At 45.4% G+C, this 24,467-nt stretch overlaps 6 non-coding genes across 6 annotated transcripts; all 6 read left to right on the forward strand.

Annotated features, from left to right (window-relative positions):
• The first annotated feature begins 2,367 nt into the window (after nt 1–2,367).
• LOC146854804 (signal recognition particle RNA) lies at nt 2,368–2,667 on the forward strand. The gene has a single exon (XR_014981631.1).
• Nucleotides 2,668–6,074: 3,407 nt separating this feature from the next.
• On the forward strand, nt 6,075–6,374 carry LOC146854805 (signal recognition particle RNA). Its single transcript, XR_014981632.1, has one exon.
• Nucleotides 6,375–9,781: 3,407 nt separating this feature from the next.
• On the forward strand, nt 9,782–10,081 carry LOC146854806 (signal recognition particle RNA). Its single transcript, XR_014959099.1, has one exon.
• A 3,406-nt stretch (nt 10,082–13,487) lies between these two features.
• LOC146854807 (signal recognition particle RNA) lies at nt 13,488–13,788 on the forward strand. The gene has a single exon (XR_014981760.1).
• Nucleotides 13,789–17,195: 3,407 nt separating this feature from the next.
• On the forward strand, nt 17,196–17,495 carry LOC146854808 (signal recognition particle RNA). The gene has a single exon (XR_014959057.1).
• A 4,784-nt stretch (nt 17,496–22,279) lies between these two features.
• LOC146854809 (signal recognition particle RNA) lies at nt 22,280–22,579 on the forward strand. The gene has a single exon (XR_014981647.1).
• The last annotated feature ends 1,888 nt before the right edge of the window (nt 22,580–24,467 follow it).

Below are 24,467 nucleotides of genomic sequence, written 5' to 3' on the forward strand. Positions count from 1 at the left end.
AATCAATTGAGCGCCCGAATGCTCAAAAGCACCCTGCACCCAGCCGTCCGAGTGGCTCTGGCAGTGCAACCTCTACATCTATCTACTTCCCCACTTGCCCTGGATAAGTGACCAGGAGCCCAGCTCCCACAGCCACGTGGCCTGCTAGTCAGCAGCCACCAACCAAGGCCCCCCTACCTCTCATAGGATAACATTGGGCCTAACTCTCTCTGCACCCGGCCGCCCTTGTGCCGCTGAGGGTGAACCAACTGTACCTACCTGACCCTGGGAGATGCCTGAGTCTGTGCCCAGAACCTTAACTCTGCCAGTCGAGTACTTACCTTTAAACCGATAACTCAATCTTCTCCATAGGGTAACATTGACTGGTTTTTCCTGAAATTTCTTCCAAGTGTGGACTTTTCAAAACTTAAAATATTCACCAAAAATCAGCCGAGTAACGAAAACGAAAATACTCACCTGCTATTAGGTGAGCTTCCAGTGCTGGATCTTGGTGCCCAGCACTGACTCTGAAAAATACTTACAACTGTACTTACCAGTAACCCAATTTTCTCCCATAGGAAATCATTGACTGTTTTTCTGTGAAATTTCTTCTAAGTGTCAATTTCTGCAAACTTTAAATATTCTTTAAAAATCGTATAATTTCTGAAAACGTAATTACTTACCTGTTTTGGATAAAGGTCCCAGTACTGAGTCTAGGTACCCAGTACTGGATTACAAAAGTAACGCGAACATACTATACCTGCAACTTGAATTTTCTGCCATAGGGAATCTTAGACTGTTTTCTATGAAATATTTTCTGTCAACCTTTAAAATAGCAAAATATTGTCTAAAAATCATCACAGTAATTAAGTCGACTTTTATCACTTGATTCCAAGTACTGACCCAGGACTGAATCTAGGATCCAGTCCTGGAAATCCAAAAGTAATCCTAAAAGTAATCTGTTGCAAATAACTTGAAACTTCCATTGAGCTCAATGCATTATTGTGTTTAAAATGTTGTTGCCTATTGCAACCACTTGTAACTTTCTACAAAAGTCAATTGCATATTGCAAAAGTATTTATATAAAGCATCTCATTCTGAGAAAGTATATTTTAATACCTATTGTTGGTTCTAAAATAAAACAAGCATATATTTTTTGTAGATAAACCATTGGCCTAGAGTTCAGTTATTGAATGTGTGAGACCTTTTGCTGACTGAGTGTGTGCAACAAATGCTTTACACTGTCCTCTGATACTGCCTTACTGCTCGACCAAGCTACCACTTTAGAGAGTAAGGTTATATCTAACTTTAGCCTCTGCCAAACCTCTGGGGACTGTGGACTCTGTACACCCTGTACCTATTTGGGAACAGTATATACAGAGCCACTTTCTCACACTGCAGTTCTCCAATATAGGTCTGTCAAGATCATTACTCAATCTACCTTGATTTGGCACAGTATAAAATAGGTCAAGAAGTCTCCTATGAAAAGATATGCAAATCTGTTCGAATCACTTTCCCTAGTCAGGGGACCCACTAGCTGGAAGGGGCAGGGTGGACCAAAATAGCTCATCGGTATAGAACACTGCATGAGCAGCTGATTTTGAGGTGGTAGAAGATAGAGTAATCCAACTGGACCTCAATAAACGGTTTCCTAATGTGCAATAGCCCCTGACCACCTCTGACGCAAAAGTGTAATCACATACCTTTGCAGAATCAGGCATGCTTTCACCTGTTCAAGCTGAACTGACATTGGTCTTCTTGGCCAGCAGGAGTTCCTCTCTTGCAGCTGTTGAGGCTAGAGAACAGAATGACGTGTATTCATTCTTTATGGTAACTCTTCTAGCCCTCCCACTCCATACTACTTTAAAACATCCGATGTTGCAGACGAGTTCCATCATTGTGACCCATGCTATTTTTCTCAATATTGGCTGGCTCGGCATAACAAGGGATGCCTACAGGACAGCCTAAATTGTGCCGGCAAGCTTCTACAGGGAGTCACTGGCAGATAAAGAGAAACTCAGCCCTAACCTGGCTCTTCTCTCTCACTCTCACTCTCCTTTCCCTTCTGTCCCTCTACCTGTCTCTCACTCTCTAAATACTAGTATTTATGTTGTATTCACTTCCCCGTCACAATCTTTCCGACCCTACTTCCTCTCTCCCTTCAATCAGTTCAACCCTCTTTTTTACTTTAGGAAACTCCACATCTTTTTTAAAGGCCCTTCCCATATTCACACTGCTTCTTGATAAGACATTTTTTTCCTTTCTTTGAAGGATAGTGAAATTGATTTTCTTGAAACATGGTTGGTAAACCATCAATTCATTCCACCTTACTTTATCATCATCCTTACTTATGGAATGCATTTCATCATTAGGACAGCTGCAGTGTTTGCCGGGCAAGGTGGCGTGTGCCTGTTGTCCTAGTTACATGGGAGGCAGAGGCTTGTGGATTGCTTGAGCTCAGAGGTTCTGGGCTGCACTCAGCTGTGTTGATCAGGTGTCCATGCTGCATTGGGCATCAATATGGTGTTCTAGAGGGAGCTCTAGAATTTCAGGTTGTGTAACGAGAGGTGCACCGACCCAGGCTGGAAACAGAGCAGGCCAAAGCTTCCATGCCCATTGGTAGCAGGACAGCACCTGTGAGCAATACGTGTAAAACAGCCTGAGCAAAATAGTGAGACCTAGCCTCTCTTTTTTGACTCAAGTGTGAAAGTTTTGATTTTTACAAGGTGTAATAAATTATTTTCCAAAAACCAAATCTTTGTTTTCCTTTTGATATTTTTCCAGGAAATATGATGAACATTTGAACTGGGCCACGCATTTCAGCATAGCAGACAATTCTCCAGAATTGAGACATATTGCAACAACAAGCTAGCAGGCGGAGAGGACTGAAAACTCAGTGCAACCTAGAATAAATGGCTGTGTGATTTTCAGCAAGGATGACTCAAATGCATTCTTCCTTTTAGAGCACCTGTAGGATTAAACTGATCTGTCAAGTACAAAAGCATCCTTCATAGAGCAACTTAGAAATGCGCTTGCTGGCCCTTCTGCTGCATTTCTACGTCCAGCTCTAATTCATTTTTTGATTAGCCCTCATTCTTTTCATATGTGAATGAGAAGGAGAAATTACAGGGCCCTTCACTCTTTGAGCGAAACATGAAAAGACTGAGGGCTGTGCAACTCCCAAACGTTGGAGCCTCTGGCCTGTCGACCCTCGAACCTGCTCCTGCTCCAACCCGGCATCTCTTGTGCCCAGCAACCTCACAAACCCTGGAGGACCTGGCTACCTTTTGACTCTAAACCCCTGGGACTTCCATGAGTAGAGGCTCTACTCAAATCTACTTCTAATCCCTGGCAGCAGCCCGGAACCGCAAACCCTTCACACTCTGCACCCACCAAGCCTGGCCTGTGCCAGAGTGAACAAAGACCACAAGGACGACCCCACGGCGACTGTGACCCCGAGTCCGGCACCCAAGGACCTCCCTCGACACTCCTGAAGAAGCCTGCAGCCTCAGAACCAGGTGCCCCCCCAACCGCGATCAACAGAGGGTAAGATTTCCCAACACCAAAAGGTACCCCTGCACCCGGCGCTCCGCGGCCCCCTGTGCCCAATCCCGGGGTACCTACCTATCCTCCAACTACCCAACTTACCTCTCGAAGTGGTGGTGGCACCTGAAGAATCTTCGTCCCCGAGCTTGCAGTCTTTTTCTAAACCAGAGATTTCCCATTCAAATCAATTGAGCGCCCGAATGCTCAAAAGCACCCTGCACCCAGCCGTCCGAGTGGCTCTGGCAGTGCAACCTCTACATCTATCTACTTCCCCACTTGCCCTGGATAAGTGACCAGGAGCCCAGCTCCCACAGCCACGTGGCCTGCTAGTCAGCAGCCACCAACCAAGGCCCCCCTACCTCTCATAGGATAACATTGGGCCTAACTCTCTCTGCACCCGGCCGCCCTTGTGCCGCTGAGGGTGAACCAACTGTACCTACCTGACCCTGGGAGACGCCTGAGTCTGTGCCCAGAACCTTAACTCTGCCAGTCGAGTACTTACCTTTAAACCGATAACTCAATCTTCTCCATAGGGTAACATTGACTGGTTTTTCCTGAAATTTCTTCCAAGTGTGGACTTTTCAAAACTTAAAATATTCACCAAAAATCAGCCGAGTAACGAAAACGAAAATACTCACCTGCTATTAGGTGAGCTTCCAGTGCTGGATCTTGGTGCCCAGCACTGACTCTGAAAAATACTTACAACTGTACTTACCAGTAACCCAATTTTCTCCCATAGGAAATCATTGACTGTTTTTCTGTGAAATTTCTTCTAAGTGTCAATTTCTGCAAACTTTAAATATTCTTTAAAAATCGTATAATTTCTGAAAACGTAATTACTTACCTGTTTTGGATAAAGGTCCCAGTACTGAGTCTAGGTACCCAGTACTGGATTACAAAAGTAACGCGAACATACTATACCTGCAACTTGAATTTTCTGCCATAGGGAATCTTAGACTGTTTTCTATGAAATATTTTCTGTCAACCTTTAAAATAGCAAAATATTGTCTAAAAATCATCACAGTAATTAAGTCGACTTTTATCACTTGATTCCAAGTACTGACCCAGGACTGAATCTAGGATCCAGTCCTGGAAATCCAAAAGTAATCCTAAAAGTAATCTGTTGCAAATAACTTGAAACTTCCATTGAGCTCAATGCATTATTGTGTTTAAAATGTTGTTGCCTATTGCAACCACTTGTAACTTTCTACAAAAGTCAATTGCATATTGCAAAAGTATTTATATAAAGCATCTCATTCTGAGAAAGTATATTTTAATACCTATTGTTGGTTCTAAAATAAAACAAGCATATATTTTTTGTAGATAAACCATTGGCCTAGAGTTCAGTTATTGAATGTGTGAGACCTTTTGCTGACTGAGTGTGTGCAACAAATGCTTTACACTGTCCTCTGATACTGCCTTACTGCTCGACCAAGCTACCACTTTAGAGAGTAAGGTTATATCTAACTTTAGCCTCTGCCAAACCTCTGGGGACTGTGGACTCTGTACACCCTGTACCTATTTGGGAACAGTATATACAGAGCCACTTTCTCACACTGCAGTTCTCCAATATAGGTCTGTCAAGATCATTACTCAATCTACCTTGATTTGGCACAGTATAAAATAGGTCAAGAAGTCTCCTATGAAAAGATATGCAAATCTGTTCGAATCACTTTCCCTAGTCAGGGGACCCACTAGCTGGAAGGGGCAGGGTGGACCAAAATAGCTCATCGGTATAGAACACTGCATGAGCAGCTGATTTTGAGGTGGTAGAAGATAGAGTAATCCAACTGGACCTCAATAAACGGTTTCCTAATGTGCAATAGCCCCTGACCACCTCTGACGCAAAAGTGTAATCACATACCTTTGCAGAATCAGGCATGCTTTCACCTGTTCAAGCTGAACTGACATTGGTCTTCTTGGCCAGCAGGAGTTCCTCTCTTGCAGCTGTTGAGGCTAGAGAACAGAATGACGTGTATTCATTCTTTATGGTAACTCTTCTAGCCCTCCCACTCCATACTACTTTAAAACATCCGATGTTGCAGACGAGTTCCATCATTGTGACCCATGCTATTTTTCTCAATATTGGCTGGCTCGGCATAACAAGGGATGCCTACAGGACAGCCTAAATTGTGCCGGCAAGCTTCTACAGGGAGTCACTGGCAGATAAAGAGAAACTCAGCCCTAACCTGGCTCTTCTCTCTCACTCTCACTCTCCTTTCCCTTCTGTCCCTCTACCTGTCTCTCACTCTCTAAATACTAGTATTTATGTTGTATTCACTTCCCCGTCACAATCTTTCCGACCCTACTTCCTCTCTCCCTTCAATCACTTCAACCCTCTTTTTTACTTTAGGAAACTCCACATCTTTTTTAAAGGCCCTTCCCATATTCACACTGCTTCTTGATAAGACATTTTTTTCCTTTCTTTGAAGGATAGTGAAATTGATTTTCTTGAAACATGGTTGGTAAACCATCAATTCATTCCACCTTACTTTATCATCATCCTTACTTATGGAATGCATTTCATCATTAGGACAGCTGCAGTGTTTGCCGGGCAAGGTGGCGTGTGCCTGTTGTCCTAGTTACATGGGAGGCAGAGGCTTGTGGATTGCTTGAGCTCAGAGGTTCTGGGCTGCACTCAGCTGTGTTGATCAGGTGTCCATGCTGCATTGGGCATCAATATGGTGTTCTAGAGGGAGCTCTAGAATTTCAGGTTGTGTAACGAGAGGTGCACCGACCCAGGCTGGAAACAGAGCAGGCCAAAGCTTCCATGCCCATTGGTAGCAGGACAGCACCTGTGAGCAATACGTGTAAAACAGCCTGAGCAAAATAGTGAGACCTAGCCTCTCTTTTTTGACTCAAGTGTGAAAGTTTTGATTTTTACAAGGTGTAATAAATTATTTTCCAAAAACCAAATCTTTGTTTTCCTTTTGATATTTTTCCAGGAAATATGATGAACATTTGAACTGGGCCACGCATTTCAGCATAGCAGACAATTCTCCAGAATTGAGACATATTGCAACAACAAGCTAGCAGGCGGAGAGGACTGAAAACTCAGTGCAACCTAGAATAAATGGCTGTGTGATTTTCAGCAAGGATGACTCAAATGCATTCTTCCTTTTAGAGCACCTGTAGGATTAAACTGATCTGTCAAGTACAAAAGCATCCTTCATAGAGCAACTTAGAAATGCGCTTGCTGGCCCTTCTGCTGCATTTCTACGTCCAGCTCTAATTCATTTTTTGATTAGCCCTCATTCTTTTCATATGTGAATGAGAAGGAGAAATTACAGGGCCCTTCACTCTTTGAGCGAAACATGAAAAGACTGAGGGCTGTGCAACTCCCAAACGTTGGAGCCTCTGGCCTGTCGACCCTCGAACCTGCTCCTGCTCCAACCCGGCATCTCTTGTGCCCAGCAACCTCACAAACCCTGGAGGACCTGGCTACCTTTTGACTCTAAACCCCTGGGACTCCCATGAGTAGAGGCTCTACTCAAATCTACTTCTAATCCCTGGCAGCAGCCCGGAACCGCGAACCCTTCACACTCTGCACCCACCAAGCCTGGCCTGTGCCAGAGTGAACAAAGACAACAAGGACGACCCCACGGCGACTGTGACCCCGAGTCCGGCACCCAAGGACCTCCCTCGACACTCCTGAAGAAGCCTGCAGCCTCAGAACCAGGTGCCCCCCCAACCGCGATCAACAGAGGGTAAGATTTCCCAACACCAAAAGGTACCCCTGCACCCGGCGCTCCGCGGCCCCCTGTGCCCAATCCCGGGGTACCTACCTATCCTCCAACTACCCAACTTACCTCTCGAAGTGGTGGTGGCACCTGAAGAATCTTCGTCCCCGAGCTTGCAGTCTTTTTCTAAACCAGAGATTTCCCATTCAAATCAATTGAGCACCTGAATGCTCAAAAGCACCCTGCACCCAGCCGTCCGAGTGGCTCTGGCAGTGCAACCTCTACATCTATCTACTTCCCCACTTGCCCTGGATAAGTGACCAGGAGCCCAGCTCCCACAGCCACGTGGCCTGCTAGTCAGCAGCCACCAACCAAGGCCCCCCTACCTCTCATAGGATAACATTGGGCCTAACTCTCTCTGCACCCGGCCGCCCTTGTGCCGCTGAGGGTGAACCAACTGTACCTACCTGACCCTGGGAGACGCCTGAGTCTGTGCCCAGAACCTTAACTCTGCCAGTCGAGTACTTACCTTTAAACCGATAACTCAATCTTCTCCATAGGGTAACATTGACTGGTTTTTCCTGAAATTTCTTCCAAGTGTGGACTTTTCAAAACTTAAAATATTCACCAAAAATCAGCCGAGTAACGAAAACGAAAATACTCACCTGCTATTAGGTGAGCTTCCAGTGCTGGATCTTGGTGCCCAGCACTGACTCTGAAAAATACTTACAACTGTACTTACCAGTAACCCAATTTTCTCCCATAGGAAATCATTGACTGTTTTTCTGTGAAATTTCTTCTAAGTGTCAATTTCTGCAAACTTTAAATATTCTTTAAAAATCGTATAATTTCTGAAAACGTAATTACTTACCTGTTTTGGATAAAGGTCCCAGTACTGAGTCTAGGCACCCAGTACTGGATTACAAAAGTAACGCGAACATACTATACCTGCAACTTGAATTTTCTGCCATAGGGAATCTTAGACTGTTTTCTATGAAATATTTTCTGTCAACCTTTAAAATAGCAAAATATTGTCTAAAAATCATCACAGTAATTAAGTCGACTTTTATCACTTGATTCCAAGTACTGACCCAGGACTGAATCTAGGATCCAGTCCTGGAAATCCAAAAGTAATCCTAAAAGTAATCTGTTGCAAATAACTTGAAACTTCCATTGAGCTCAATGCATTATTGTGTTTAAAATGTTGTTGCCTATTGCAACCACTTGTAACTTTCTACAAAAGTCAATTGCATATTGCAAAAGTATTTATATAAAGCATCTCATTCTGAGAAAGTATATTTTAATACCTATTGTTGGTTCTAAAATAAAACAAGCATATATTTTTTGTAGATAAACCATTGGCCTAGAGTTCAGTTATTGAATGTGTGAGACCTTTTGCTGACTGAGAGTGTGCAACAAATGCTTTACACTGTCCTCTGATACTGCCTTACTGCTCGACCAAGCTACCACTTTAGAGAGTAAGGTTATATCTAACTTTAGCCTCTGCCAAACCTCTGGGGACTGTAGACTCTGTACACCCTGTACCTATTTGGGAACAGTATATACAGAGCCACTTTCTCACACTGCAGTTCTCCAATATAGGTCTGTCAAGATCATTACTCAATCTACCTTGATTTGGCACACTATAAAATAAGTCAAGAAGTCTCCTATGAAAAGATATGCAAATCTGTTCGAATCACTTTCCCTAGTCAGGGGACCCACTAGCTGGAAGGGGCAGGGAGGACCAAAATAGCTCATCGGTATAGAACACTGCATGAGCAGATGATTTTGAGGTGGTAGAAGATAGAGTAATCCAACTGGACCTCAATAAACGGTTTCCTAATGTGCAATAGCCCCTGACCACCTCTGACGCAAAAGTGTAATCTCATACCTTTGCAGAATCAGGCATGCTTTCACCTGTTCAAGCTGAACTGACATTGGTCTTCTTGGCCAGCAGGAGTTCCTCTCTTGCAGCTGTTGAGGCTAGAGAAAAGAATGACGTGTATTCATTCTTTATGGTAACTCTTCTAGCCCTCCCACTCCATACTACTTTAAAACTTCCGATGTTGCAGACGAGTTCCATCATTGTGACCCATGCTATTTTTCTCAATATTGGCTGGCTCGGCATAACAAGGGATGCCTACAGGACAGCCTAAATTGTGCCGGCAAGCTTCTACAGGGAGTCACTGGCAGATAAAGAGAAACTCAGCCCTAACCTGGCTCTTCTCTCTCACTCTCACTCTCCTTTCCCTTCTGTCCCTCTACCTGTCTCTCACTCTCTAAATACTAGTATTTATGTTGTATTCACTTCCCCGTCACAATCTTTCCGACCCTACTTCCTCTCTCCCTTCAATCAGTTCAACCCTCTTTTTTACTTTAGGAAACTCCACATCTTTTTTAAAGGCCCTTCCCATATTCACACTGCTTCTTGATAAGACATTTTTTTCCTTTCTTTGAAGGATAGTGAAATTGATTTTCTTGAAACATGGTTGGTAAACCATCAATTCATTCCACCTTACTTTATCATTATCCTTACTTATGGAATGCATTTCATCATTAGGACAGCTGCAGTGTTTGCCGGGCAAGGTGGCGTGTGCCTGTTGTCCTAGTTACTTGGGAGGCAGAGGCTTGTGGATTGCTTGAGCTCAGGGGTTCTGGGCTGCACTCAGCTGTGTTGATCAGGTGTCCATGCTGCATTGGGCATCAATATGGTGTTCTAGAGGGAGCTCTAGAATTTCAGGTTGTGTAACAAGAGGTGCACCGACCCAGGCTGGAAACAGAGCAGGCCAAAGCTTCCATGCCTATTGGTAGCAGGACAGCACCTGTGAGCAGTACGTGTAAAACAGCCTGAGCAAAATAGTGAGACCTAGCCTCTCTTTTTTGACTCAAATGTGAACGTTTTGATTTTTACAAGGTGTAATAAATTATTTTCCCAAAACCAAATCTTTGTTTTCCTTTTGATATTTTTCCAGGAAATATGATGAACATTTGAACTGGGCCACGCATTTCAGCATAGCAGACAATTCTCCAGAATTGAGACATATTGCAACAACAAGCTAGCAGGCGGAGAGGACTGAAAACTCAGTGCAACCTAGAATAAATGGCTGTGTGATTTTCAGCAAGGATGACTCAAATGCATTCTTCCTTTTAGAGCACCTGTAGGATTAAACTGATCTGTCAAGTACAAAAGCATCCTTCATAGAGCAACTTAGAAATGCGCTTGCTGGCCCTTCTGCTGCATTTCTACGTCCAGCTCTAATTCATTTTTTGATTAGCCCTCATTCTTTTCATATGTGAATGAGAAGGAGAAATTACAGGGCCCTTCACTCTTTGAGCGAAACATGAAAAGACTGAGGGCTGTGCAACTCCCAAACGTTGGAGCCTCTGGCCTGTCGACCCTCGAACCTGCTCCTGCTCCAACCCGGCACCTCTTGTGGCCAGCAACCTCACAAACCCTGGAGGACCTGGCTACCTTTTGACTCTAAGCCCCTGGGACTCCCATGAGTAGAAGCTCAACTCAAATCTACTTCTAATCCCTGGCAGCAGCCCGGAACCGCGAACCCTTCACACTCTGCACCCACCAAGCCTGGCCTGTGCCAGAGTGAACAAAGACCACAAGGACGACCCCACGGCGACTGTGACCCCGAGTCCGGCACCCAAGGACCTCCCTCGACACTCCTGAAGAAGCCTGCAGCCTCAGAACCAGGTGCCCCCCCAACCGCGATCAACAGAGGGTAAGATTTCCCGACACCAAAAGGTACCCCTGCACCCGGCGCTCCGCGGCCCCCTGTGCCCAATCCCGGGGTACCTACCTATCCTCCAACTACCCAACTTACCTCTCGAAGTGGTGGTGGCACCTGAAGAATCTTCGTCCCCGAGCTTGCAGTCTTTTTCTAAACCAGAGATTTCCCATTCAAATCAATTGAGCGCCCGAATGCTCAAAAGCACCCTGCACCCAGCCGTCCGAGTGGCCCTGGCAGTGCAACCTCTACATCTATCTACTTCCCCACTTGCCCTGGATAAGTGACCAGGAGCCCAGCTCCCACAGCCACGTGGCCTGCTAGTCAGCAGCCACCAACCAAGGCCCCCCTACCTCTCATAGGATAACATTGGGCCTAACTCTCTCTGCACCCGGCCGCCCTTGTGCCGCTGAGGGTGAACCAACTGTACCTACCTGACCCTGGGAGACGCCTGAGTCTATGCCCAGAACCTTAACTCTGCCAGTCGAGAACTTACCTTTAAACCGATAACTCAATCTTCTCCATAGGGTAACATTGACTGGTTTTTCCTGAAATTTCTTCCAAGTGTGTACTTTTCAAAACTTAAAATATTCACCAAAAATCAGGCGAGTAACGAAAACGAAAATACTCACCTGCTATTAGGTGAGCTCCCAGTGCTGGATCTTGGTGCCCAGCACTGACTCTGAAAAATACTTACAACTGTACTTACCAGTAACCCAATTTTCTCCCATAGGAAATCATTGACTGTTTTTCTGTGAAATTTCTTCTAAGTGTCAATTTCTGCAAACTTTAAATATTCTTTAAAAATCGTATAATTTCTGAAAACGTAATTACTTACCTGTTTTGGATAAAGGTCCCAGTACTGAGTCTAGGCACCCAGTACTGGATTACAAAAGTAACGAGAACATACTATACCTGCAACTTGAATTTTCTGCCATAGGGAATCTTAGACTGTTTTCTATGAAATATTTTCTGTCAACTTTTAAAATAGCAAAATATTGTCTAAAAATCATCACAGTAATTAAGTCGACTTTTATCACTTGATTCCAAGTACTGACCCAGGACTGAATCTAAGATCCAGTCCTGGAAATCCAAAAGTAATCCTAAAAGTAATCTGTTGCAAATAACTTGAAACTTCCATTGAGCTCAATGCATTATTGTGTTTAAAATGTTGTTGCCTATTGCAACCACTTGTAACTTTCTACAAAAGTCAATTGCATATTGCAAACGTATTTATATAAAGCATCTCATTCTGAGAAAGTATATTTTAATACCTATTGTTGGTTCTAAAATAAAACAAGCATATATTTTTTGTAGATAAACCATTGGCCTAGAGTTCAGTTATTGAGTGTGTGAGACCATTTGCTGACTGAGTGTGTGCAACAAATGCTTTACACTGTCCTCTGATACTGCCTTACTGCTCGACCAAGCTACCACTTTAGAGAGTAAGGTTATATCTAACTTTAGCCTCTGCCAAACCTCTGGGGACTGTGGACTCTGCACACCCTGTACCTATTTGGGAACAGTATATACAGAGCCACATTCTCACACTGCAGTTCTCCAATATAGGTCTGTCAAGATCATTATTCAATCTACCTTGATTTGGCACAGTATAAAATAAGTCAAGAAGTCTCCTATGAAAAGATATGCAAATCTGTTCGAATCACTTTCCCTAGTCAGGGGACCCACTAGCTGGAAGGGGCAGGGAGGACCAAAATAGCTCATCGGTATAGAACACTGCATGAGCAGCTGATTTTGAGGTGGTAGAAGATAGAGTAATCCACCTGGACCTCAATAAACTGTTTCCTAATGTGCAATAGCCCGTGACCACCTCTGAGGCAAAAGTGTAATCTCATACCTTTGCAGAATCAGGCATGCTTTCACCTGTTCAAGCTGAACTGACATTGGTCTTCTTGGCCAGCAGGAGTTCCTCTCTTGCAGCTGTTGAGGCTAGAGAACAGAATGACGTGTATTCATTCTTTATGGTAACTCTTCTAGCCCTCCCACTCCATACTACTTTAAAACTTCCGATGTTGCAGACGAGTTCCATCATTGTGACCCATGCTATTTTTCTTAATATTGGCTGGCTCGGCATAACAAGGGATGCCTATAGGACAGCCTAAATTGTGCCGGCAAGCTTCTACAGGGAGTCACTGGCAGATAAAGAGAAACTCAGCCCTAACCTGGCTCTTCTCTCTCACTCTCACTCTCCTTTCCCTTCTGTCCCTCTACCTGTCTCTCACTCTCTAAATACTAGTATTTATGTTGTATTCACTTCCCCGTCACAAACTTTCCGACCCTACTTCCTCTCTCCCTTCAATCAGTTCAACCCTCTTTTTTACTTTAGGAAACTCCACATCTTTTTTAAAGGCCCTTCCCATATTCACACTGCTTCTTGATAAGACATTTTTTTCCTTTCTTTGAAGGATAGTGAAATTGATTTTCTTGAAACATGGTTGGTAACCCTCAATTCATTCCACCTTACTTTATCATTATCCTTACTTATGGAATGCATTTCATCATTAGGACAGCTGCAGTGTTTGCCGGGCAAGGTGGCGTGTGCCTGTTGTCCGAGTTACTTGGGAGGCAGAGGCTTGTGGATTGCTTGAGCTCAGGGGTTCTGGGCTGCACTCAGCTGTGTTGATCAGGTGTCCATGCTGCATTGGGCATCAATATGGTGTTCAAGAGGGAGCTCTAGAATTTCAGGTTGTGTAACGAGAGGTGCACCGACCCAGGCATGGAAACAGAGCAGGCCAAAGCTTCCATGCCCATTGGTAGCAGGACAGCACCTGCGAGCAGTATGTGTAAAACACCCTGAGCAAAATAGTGAGACCTAGCCTCTCTTTTTTGACTCAAATCTGAAAGTTTTGATTTTTACAAGGTGTAATAAATTATTTTCCCAAAACCAAATCTTTGTTTTCCTTTTGATATTTTTCCAGGAAATATGATGAACATTTGAACTGGGCCACGCATTTCAGCATAGCAGACAATTCTCCAGAATTGAGACATATTGCAACAACAAGCTAGCAGGCGGAGAGGACTGAAAACTCAGTGCAACCTAGAATAAATGGCTGTGTGATTTTCAGCAAGGATGACTCAAATGCATTTTTCCTTTTAGAGCACCTGTAGGATTAAACTGATCTGTCAAGTACAAAAGCATCCTTCATAGAGCAACTTAGAAATGCGCTTGCTGGCCCTTCTGCTGCATTTCTACGTCCAGCTCTAATTCATTTTTTGATTAGCCCTCATTCTTTTCATATGTGAATGAGAAGGAGAAATTACAGGGCCCTTCACTCTTTGAGCGAAACATGAAAAGACTGAGGGCTGTGCAACTCCCAAACGTTGGAGCCTCTGGCCTGTCGACCCTCGAACCTGCTCCTGCTCCAACCCGGCATCTCTTGTGGCCAGCAACCTCACAAACCCTGGAGGACCTGGCTACCTTTTGACTCTAAACCCCTGGGACTCCCATGAGTAGAGGCTCTACTCAAATCTACTTCTAATCCCTGGCAGCAGCCCGGAACCGCGAACCCTTCACACTCTGCACCCACCAAGCCTGGCCTGTGCCAGAGTGAACAAAGACCACAAGGACGACCCCACGACGACTGTGACCCCGAGTCCGGCACCCAAGGACCTCCCTCGACACTCCTGAAGAAGCCTGCAGCCTCAGAACCAGGTGCCCCCCCAACCGCGATCAACAGAGGGTAAGATTTCCCGACACCAAAAGGTACCCCTGCACCCGGCGCTCCGCGGCCCCCTGTGCCCAATCCCGGGGTACCTACCTATCCTCCAACTACCCAACTTACCTCTCGAAGTGGTGGTGGCACCTGAAGAATCTTCGTCCCCGAGCTTGCAGTCTTTTTCTAAACCAGAGATTTCCCATTCAAATCAATTGAGCGCCCGAATGCTCAAAAGCACCCTGCACCCAGCCGTCCGAGTGGCCCTGGCAGTGCAACCTCTACATCTATCTACTTCCCCACTTGCCCTGGATAAGTGACCAGGAGCCCAGCTCCCACAGCCACGTGGCCTGCTAGTCAGCAGCCACCAACCAAGGCCCCCCTACCTCTCATAGGATAACATTGGGCCTAACTCTCTCTGCACCCGGCCGCCCTTGTGCCGCTGAGGGTGAACCAACTGTACCTACCTGACCCTGGGAGACGCCTGAGTCTATGCCCAGAACCTTAACTCTGCCAGTCGAGTACTTACCTTTAAACCGATAACTCAATCTTCTCCATGGGGTAACATTGACTGGTTTTTCCTGAAATTTCTTCCAAGTGTGGACTTTTCAAAACTTAAAATATTCACCAAAAATCAGCCGAGTAACGAAAACGAAAATACTCACCTGCTATTAGGTGAGCTCCCAGTGCTGGATCTTGGTGCCCAGCACTGACTCTGAAAAATACTTACAACTGTACTTACCAGTAACCCAATTTTCTCCCATAGGAAATTATTGACAGTTTTTCTGTGAAATTTCTTCTAAGTGTCAATTTCTGCAAACTTTAAATATTCTTTAAAAATCGTATAATTTCTGAAAACGTAATTACTTACCTGTTTTGGATAAAGGTCCCAGTACTGAGTCTAGGCACCCAGTACTGGATTACAAAAGTAACGAGAACATACTATACCTGCAACTTGAATTTTCTGCCATAGGGAATCTTAGACTGTTTTCTATGAAATATTTTCTGTCAACTTTTAAAATAGCAAAATATTGTCTAAAAATCATCACAGTAATTAAGTCGACTTTTATCACTTGATTCCAAGTACTGACCCAGGACTGAATCTAGGATCCAGTCCTGGAAATCCAAAAGTAATCCTAAAAGTAATCTGTTGCAAATAACTTGAAACTTCCATTGAGCTCAATGCATTATTGTGTTTAAAATGTTGTTGCCGATTGCAACCACTTGTAACTTTCTACAAAAGTCAATTGCATATTGCAAAAGTATTTATATAAAGCATCTCATTCTGAGAAAGTATATTTTAATACCTATTGTTGGTTCTAAAATAAAACAAGCATATATTTTTTGTAGATAAACCATTGGCCTAGAGTTCAGTTATTGAGTGTGTGAGACCATTTGCTGACTGAGTGTGTGCAACAAATGCTTTACACTGTCCTCTGATACTGCCTTACTGCTCGACCAAGCTACCACTTTAGAGAGTAAGGTTATATCTAACTTTAGCCTCTGCCAAACCTCTGGGGACTGTGGACTCTGTACACCCTGTACCTATTTGGGAACAGTATATACAGAGCCACTTTCTCACACTGCAGTTCTCCAATATAGGTCTGTCAAGATCATTACTCAATCTACCTTGATTTGGCACAGTATAAAATAAGTCAAGAAGTCTCCTATGAAAAGATATGCAAATCTGTTCGAATCACTTTCCCTAGTCAGGGGACCCACTAGCTGGAAGGGGCAGGGAGGACCAAAAGAGCTCATCGGTATAGAACACTGCATGAGCAGCTGATTTTGAGGTGGTAGAAGATAGAGTAATCCAACTGGACCTCAATAAACGGTTTCCTAATCTGCAATAGCCCGTGACCACCTCTGACGCAAAAGTGTAATCTCATACCTTTGCAGAATCAGGCATGCTTTCACCTGTTCAAGCTGAACTGACATTGGTCTTCTTGGCCAGCAGGAGTTCCTCTCTTGCAGCTGTTGAGGCTAGAGAACAGAATGACGTGTATTCATTCTTTATGGTAACTCTTCTAGCCCTCCCACTCCATACTACTTTAAAACTTCCGATGTTGCAGACGAGTTCCATCATTGTGACCCATGCTATTTTTCTCAATATTGGCTGGCTCGGCATAACAAGGGATGCCTACAGGACAGCCTAAATTGTGCCGGCAAGCTTCTACAGGGAGTCACTGGCAGATAAAGAGAAACTCAGCCCTAACCTGGCTCTTCTCTCTCACTCTCACTCTCCTTTCCCTTCTGTCCCTCTACCTGTCTCTCACTCTCTAAATACTAGTATTTATGTTGTATTCACTTCCCCGTCACAATCTTTCCGACCCTACTTCCTCTCTCCCTTCAATCAGTTCAACCCTCTTTTTTACTTTAGGAAACTCCACATCTTTTTTAAAGGCCCTTCCCATATTCACACTGCTTCTTGATAAGACATTTTTTTCCTTTCTTTGAAGGATAGTGAAATTGATTTTCTTGAAACATGGTTGGTAAACCATCAATTCATTCCACCTTACTTTATCATTATCCTTACTTATGGAATGCATTTCATCATTAGGACAGCTGCAGTGTTTGCCGGGCAAGGTGGCGTGTGCCTGTTGTCCTAGTTACTTGGGAGGCAGAGGCTTGTGGATTGCTTGAGCTCAGGGGTTCTGGGCTGCACTCAGCTGTGTTGATCAGGTGTCCATGCTGCATTGGGCATCAATATGGTGTTCTAGAGGGAGCTCTAGAATTTCAGGTTGTGTAACAAGAGGTGCACCGACCCAGGCTGGAAACAGAGCAGGCCAAAGCTTCCATGCCCATTGGTAGCAGGACAGCACCTGTGAGCAGTACGTGTAAAACAGCCTGAGCAAAATAGTGAGACCTAGCCTCTCTTTTTTGACTCAAATGTGAAAGTTTTGATTTTTACAAGGTGTAATAAATTATTTTCCCAAAACCAAATCTTTGTTTTCCTTTTGATATTTTTCCAGGAAATATGATGAACATTTGAACTGGGCCACGCATTTCAGCATAGCAGACAATTCTCCAGAATTGAGACATATTGCAACAACAAGCTAGCAGGCGGAGAGAACTGAAAACTCTGTGCAGCCTAGAATAAATGGCTGTGTGATTTTCAGCAAGGATGACTCAAATGCATTCTTCCTTTTAGAGCACCTGTAGGATTAAACTGATCTGACAAGTACAAAAGCATCCTTCATAGAGCAACTTAGAAATGCGCTTGCTGGCCCTTCTGCTGCATTTCTACGTCCAGCTCTAATTCATTTTTTGATTAGCCCCCATTCTTTTCATATGTGAATGAGAAGGAGAAATTACAGGGCCCTTCGCTCTTTGAGCGAAACATGAAAAGACTGAGGGCTGTGCAACTCCCAAATGTTGGAGCCTCTTGCCTTATTCCAGCTAACTCTTACCGGTTTAATACTTTTAAATGTTGATGTTGTTTCAAAATCCCAGCATAAGGAGAAGGTTGACAGGTGCTGCATGTGAGAAAGTGCCATCTTTCTTGCATGGTATGCCCCCACTTTTTGCTGAATTGCTGAATGTACTTTGACTGAATGTGCCCTGGACTCCTGCCAATCAGGTGCCCAGGGCCTATGTTCCTTCCCTAAAAACACAAAACACAAATTGGCAAACCCTGGCCACATGTCAGCCCCTGGTAAATGGTACCCTAGGTACCCAGGGCCTTCTGACTAGGGAAGGCCTCTAAGGGCTGCAGCACTCATTGTGCCACCCTTAGAGGCCCTGTACCCTTACACACACACACTGCCCTTGCAGGCTGGGTGTCTTGGTACAAGACAAAACAAAGAGTCGACATGGCACACATCCCTGTGTGCCATGCCCACCACCTACACTGCCATGGCATACATCAGCCACCCTTTTAGCTGGGTGCCCTATACCAATGGTGTGGGCACAGGAGCAGGAGCCCTGTGCCCCTACAGTACCCAGGTCCATTCCTGGGCACTGTAAGTGCAGTGCTGCCATTTAAGAGTACATGGTGCTGAGAGCTCGTCAAACACGAACTTCCCAGCACCATAATGGCAACACTGAAGACTGAGAAGTTTGGTATCAAACTTCTCAGCACATTAAACCCACACTGATGCCAGTGTGGGATTTAATGTACCAAGCACCCCAGAGGGCATCTTAGAGATGCCCCCTAAAACCTAACCTACAATCCATGTCTGTTCTGAGGCTGCCCAGGCTGCCACACAGCAGACATGTTGCTGGACCCCTGGGTAGGAGAGCCCCTGCTCTCCTGGGCCTGCAACAATACACATCCTGGGCGAGGTGCTAAATCTCCTCCCCCAGGATGGGCAGGGGGAAGCTTCAAAGGCATGCCGCCTCTGTGAGCTTCCCCAGGCCACTGCAACCCCCCACTCTGGCGGGAAGCTTGGCCGGAAACCCCAAATAAGGACAGGGGATGTGCCAGCCTGCCAACCCCACCCCTCAGGTGGGGGAGGCGAGTTGAAGCACATCTCCGGGCTCTCGCCATCTTGAAGATTGGAAGCCCTGCCCAATAAGGACTAGGCTACTGCCCTCCTCCCACAGGAGAGAGGCAGGATAGGGGGTGTACAGACCCCAAGACAGGGACACATTGGTCCCTGCCCTTCACCTACCTGTGATGCCCCTAAATCTAGTATTTAGGGGCACCCTGAACCTTCCTTCCCCAGGTTCCAGATTCCGAAATACGAAGAAGAGCTAGAAGAAAGAAGTCCTGCCCTGCAGCTGCTAAGAAGAGGAAGACACCAACTGCTTTGGCCCCAGCGCTAGCGGCCTGTCGACCCTCGAACCTGCTCCTGCTCCAACCCGGCATCTCTTGTGGCCAGCAACCTCACAAACCCTGGAGGACCTGACTACCTTTTGACTCTAAACCCCTGGGACTCCCATGAGTACAGGCTCTACTCAAATCTACTTCTAATCCCTGGCAGCAGCCCGGAACCGCGAACCCTTCACACTCTGCACCCACCAAGCCTGGCCTGTGCCGGAGTGAACAAAGTCCACGAGGACGACCCCACGGCGACTGTGACCCCGAGTCGTCACACAAGGACCTCCCTCGGCACTCCTGAAGAAGCCTGCAGCCTCAGAACCAGGTGCCCCCAAAACCGCGATTAACAGAGGGTAAGATTTCCCGAAACCAAAAGGTACCCCTGCACCCGGCGCCCCGCGGCCCCCTATGCCCAATCCCGGGGTACGTACCTATCCTCCAACTACCCAACTTACCTCTCGAAGTGGTGGTGGCACCTGAAGAATCTTCGTCCCCGAGCTTGCAGTCTTTTTCTAAACCGGAGATTTCCCATTGCAATCAATTGAGCGCCAGAAGGCTCAAAAGCACCCTGCACCCAGCCGCCCGAGTGGCCCTGGCAGTGCAACCTCTACACCTATCTACTTCCCCACTTGCCCTGAGTAAGTGACCAGGAGCCCAGCTCCCACAGCCGCGTGGCCTGCTAGTCAGCAGCCACCAACCAAGGCCCCCCTACCTCTCCTAGGATAACATTGGGCCTAACTCTCTCTGCACCCGGCCGCCCTTGTGCCGCTGAGGGTGAACCAACTGTACCTACCTGACCCTGGGAGACCCCTGAGTCTATGCCCAGAACCTTAACTCTGCCAGTCGAGTACTTACCTTTAAACCGATAACTCAATATTCTCCATAGGGTAACATTGACTGGTTTTTCCTGAAATTGCTTCCAAGTGTGGACTTTTCAAAATTTAAAAAATTCACCAAAAATCAGCCGAGTAACGAAAACGAAAATACTCACCTGCTATTAGGTGAGCTTCCAGTGCTGGATCTTGGTGCCCAGCACTGACTCTGAAAAAAAATTACAACTGACTTACCAGTAACCCAATTTTCTCCCGTAGGAAATCATTGACTGTTTTTCTGTGAAATTTCTTCTGTGTCAATTTCTGCAAGCTTTAAATATTCTTTAAAAATCGTAGAATTTCTGAAAACGTAATTACTTACCTGTTTTGGATAAAGGTCCCAGTACTGAGTCTAGGCACCCAGTTCTGGATTACAAGAGTAACGAGAACATACTATACCTGCAACTTGAAGTTTCTGCCATAGGGAATCATTGACTGCTTTCTATGAAATATTTTCTGTCAACTTTTAAAATAGCAAAATATTGTCTAAAAATCATCACAGTAATTAGCCCGACTTTTATCACTTGATTCCAAGTACTGACCCAGGACTGAATCTAGGATCCAGTCCTGGAAATCCAAAAGTAATCCTAAAAGTAATCTGTTGCAAATAACTTGAAACTTCCATTGAGCTCAATGCATTATTGTGTTTAAAATTGTGTTGCCTATTGCAACCACTTGTAACTTTCTACAAAAGTCAATTGCAGATTGCAAAAGTATTTATATAAAGCATCTCATTCTGAGAAAGTATATTTTAATACCTATTGTTGGTTCTAAAATAAAACAAGCATATATTTTTTGTATATAAACCATTGGCCTAGAGTTCAGTTATTGAGTGTGTGGGACATTTGCTGACTGAGTGTGTGCAACAAATGCTTTACACTGTCCTCTGATACTGCCTTACTGCTCGACCAAGCTACCACTTTAGAGAGTAAGGTTATATCTAACTTTAGCCTCTGCCAAACCTCTGGGGACTGTGGACTCTGTACACCCTGTACCTATTTGGGAACAGTATATACAGAGCCACTTTCTCACACTGCAGTTCTCCAATATAGGTCTGGCAAGATCATTACTCAATCTACCTTGATTTGGCACAGTACAAAATAAGTCAAGAAGTCTCCTATAAAAAGATATGCAAATCTATTCGAATCACTTTATCTAGTCAGGGGACCCACTAGCTGGAAGGGGCAGGGAGGACCAAAATAGCTCATCGGTATAGAACATTGCATTAGCAGCTGATTTTGAGATGGTAGAAGATAGAGTAATCCAACTGGACCTCAATAAACAGTTTCCTAATGTGCAATAGCCCCTGACCACCTCTGACGCAAAAGTGTAATCTCATACCTTTGCAGAATCAGGCATGGTTTCACCTGTTCAAGCTGAACTGACATTGGTCTTCTTGGCCAGCAGGAGTTCCTCTCTTGCAGCTGTTGAGGCTAGAGAACAGAATGACGTGTGTTCATTCTTTATGATAACACTTCTAGCCCTCCCACTCCATACCACTTTAAAACTTCCGATGTTGCAGACGAGTTCCATCATTGTGACACATGCTGTTTTTCTCAATATTGGCTGGCTCGGCATAACAAGGGATGCCTACAGGACAGCCTAAATTGTGCCGGCAAGCTTCTACAGGGAGTCACTGGCAGATAAAGAGAAACTCAGCCCTGACCTGGCTCTTCTCTCTCACTCTCACTCTCCTTTCCCTTCTGTCCCTCTACCTGTCTCTCACTCTCTAAATACTAGTATTTATGTTGTATTCACTTCCCCGTCACAATCTTTCCGACCCTACTTCCTCTCTCCCTTCAATCAGTTCAACCCTCTTTTTTACTTTAGGAAACTCCACATCTTTTTTAAAGGCCCTTCCCATATTCACACTGCTTCTTGATAAGACATTTTTTTCCTTTCTTTGAAGGATAGTGAAATTGATTTTCTTGAAACATGGTTGGTAAACCATCAATTCATTCCACCTTACCTTATCATTATCCTTACTTATGGAATGCATTTCATCATTAGGACAGCTGCATTGTTTGCTGGGCAAGGTGGCGTGTGCCTGTTGTCCTAGTTACTTGGGAGGCAGAGGCCTGTGGATTGCTTGAGCTCAGGGGTTCTGGGCTGCACTCAGCTGTGTTGATCAGGTGTCCATGCTGCATTGGGTTTCAATATGGTGTTCTAGAGGGAGCTCTAGAATTTCATGTTGTGTAACGAGAGGTGCACCGACCCAGGCTGGAAACAGAGCAGGCCAAAGCTTCCATGCCCATTGGTAGCAGGACAGCACCTGTGAGCAGTACGTGTAAAACAGCCTGAGCAAAATAGTGAGACCGAGCCTCTCTTTTTTGACTCAAATGTGAAAGTTTTGATTTTTACAAGGTGTAATAAATTATTTTCCCAAAACAAAATCTTTGTTTTCCTTTTGATATTTTTCCAGGAAATATGATGAATATTTGAACTGGGACACGCAGGCTAGCATAGCAGACAATTCTCCTGAATTGAGACTTATTGTGAACAGGAATGAGCGGCAGGCGTGGCCCACACACGTAGCCTCTAGCGTCCCGGCTCTCCCCTTACCCCGCTCACTTCCTGCTTCTCGCGCCGCAGCACACCGATGCGGATGCCGATTACGAGCGTGAGAGCGTCAGGCTGAAAATGGAGAGCTTCCACATTGAGTCATGTTGAGCGCATTGCACTGCAATTATTTGGGGGATTTTCTCTCTACGTGATGACGGCGAAGTTGTTTGAAGACTACAAATGAGGACTGCAGTTTTCACGGTTAAGCCTCCCTGCGAGTCACCCTTCGAGGCAACACAGGCGAGATGACACTGAATATCGACGGAGGCGTGTAAACACTGTGAGCCCTGTGAGTGTGAAGACAGCGCCTGGAGGCGTCAGTTGGCAGGAAGATAAAGGAGTGAACAAGCGTCTAAACAAGTAATCCAAGCGACGAGGGGGTAAAGTAGTTTTGACAAACTCCATACAGGGGCACTCACAAACTTTCTCTCGGGGGCCAAATTTACAGTGTGGTTTCTGGCTGAGGGCTGCACCGGTGGGGGCGGGGCCAGTGGGGAGGGGGCGGGGCTAGACCAAAAAAAAAACTATGACCATGAGGTTGAGCACAGGCCCCTGCAGCGCACGCCTTCGTCCACTGAGCCACCAGACCAGGCATTCACACATTATCTATCTATCTATCTATCTATCTATCTATCTATCTATCTATCTATCTATCTATCTATCTATCTATCTATCTATCTATCTATCTATCTATCTATCTATCTATCTATCGCTCTGTCTCCCTCCCTCTCTCTGTCTCCCTCCCTCCCTCTGTCTCCCTCCCTCTCTCTCTCTCTCTCATTCTCTCTATCACTCTCCCTCTCTCCGTCTCCCTCCCTCTCTCTATCTCTCTCTCTCCCTCTGTCTCCATCACTCTGTTTGTCTCCCTTTCTCTCTGTCTCCCTCCCACTCTGTCTCACTTACTCTGTCTCACTCACTCTGTCTCACTCACTCTGTCTCACTCACTCTGTGTCTCCCTCTCTCTGTGTCTCCCTACCTCCCTCTCCCTCTCTCTCCCTCTCTGTCTCCCTCTCACTCCGTCTCCCTCCCTCTGTTTATGTAACGTGCATATCAAGTGGAAACAGGAATGCGTTCTCCTGCATATGATTAGTCTTTCCAAGTTGCCAAAGTAAAACATTATAACATTCCATCAAGAAAGATGAGACCTGCCTCTGTTGTAAACACGTTACGAAATATTCCTGGGTTACCTAACTGCAGTCACTGAGCAATCTCTCCTGCTCTCTGATTTTCTATCAGAAACAAAACGTCTGCAGTGTTTTCACAGATGTAGGGTCCACAGTACGGCTTCTTCAGCCCCGCCCTTCTGGTGTGTTTTGACCCACCCCCTCCCGCTCTCCGTTGTGTTTTCAACCCCCCCAGGCCCCTCCGCACTCCGTTGCCTTTTCAAACCACCCTTCCATTTCAACGTCAGAATCCCGGCGTGACGCAGTGCTTAGAAGCCTCTGACGGATGTTGCATAAAGCACTCAAAGTCACACATTCACCCGGCATCACCCGGCTGAGTGCGTCCCTGCCCTTTTTGTAGCACTATTAGTGGACCTCACACAGTCTTGTGTCGTAGGCAAAGGCTGCAGACTCTTCTGTCAGCAGGCACCTACGCAGCCGGTGCACAAACCTCTCTAAACAAGAGACGCAAGGCTTTAGACCAGGGGT

Source organism: Triturus cristatus, chromosome 4_1 (assembly GCF_964204655.1).
Source record: "Triturus cristatus chromosome 4_1, aTriCri1.1, whole genome shotgun sequence".
NCBI classification, from domain to species: Eukaryota; Metazoa; Chordata; class Amphibia; order Caudata; family Salamandridae; genus Triturus; species Triturus cristatus.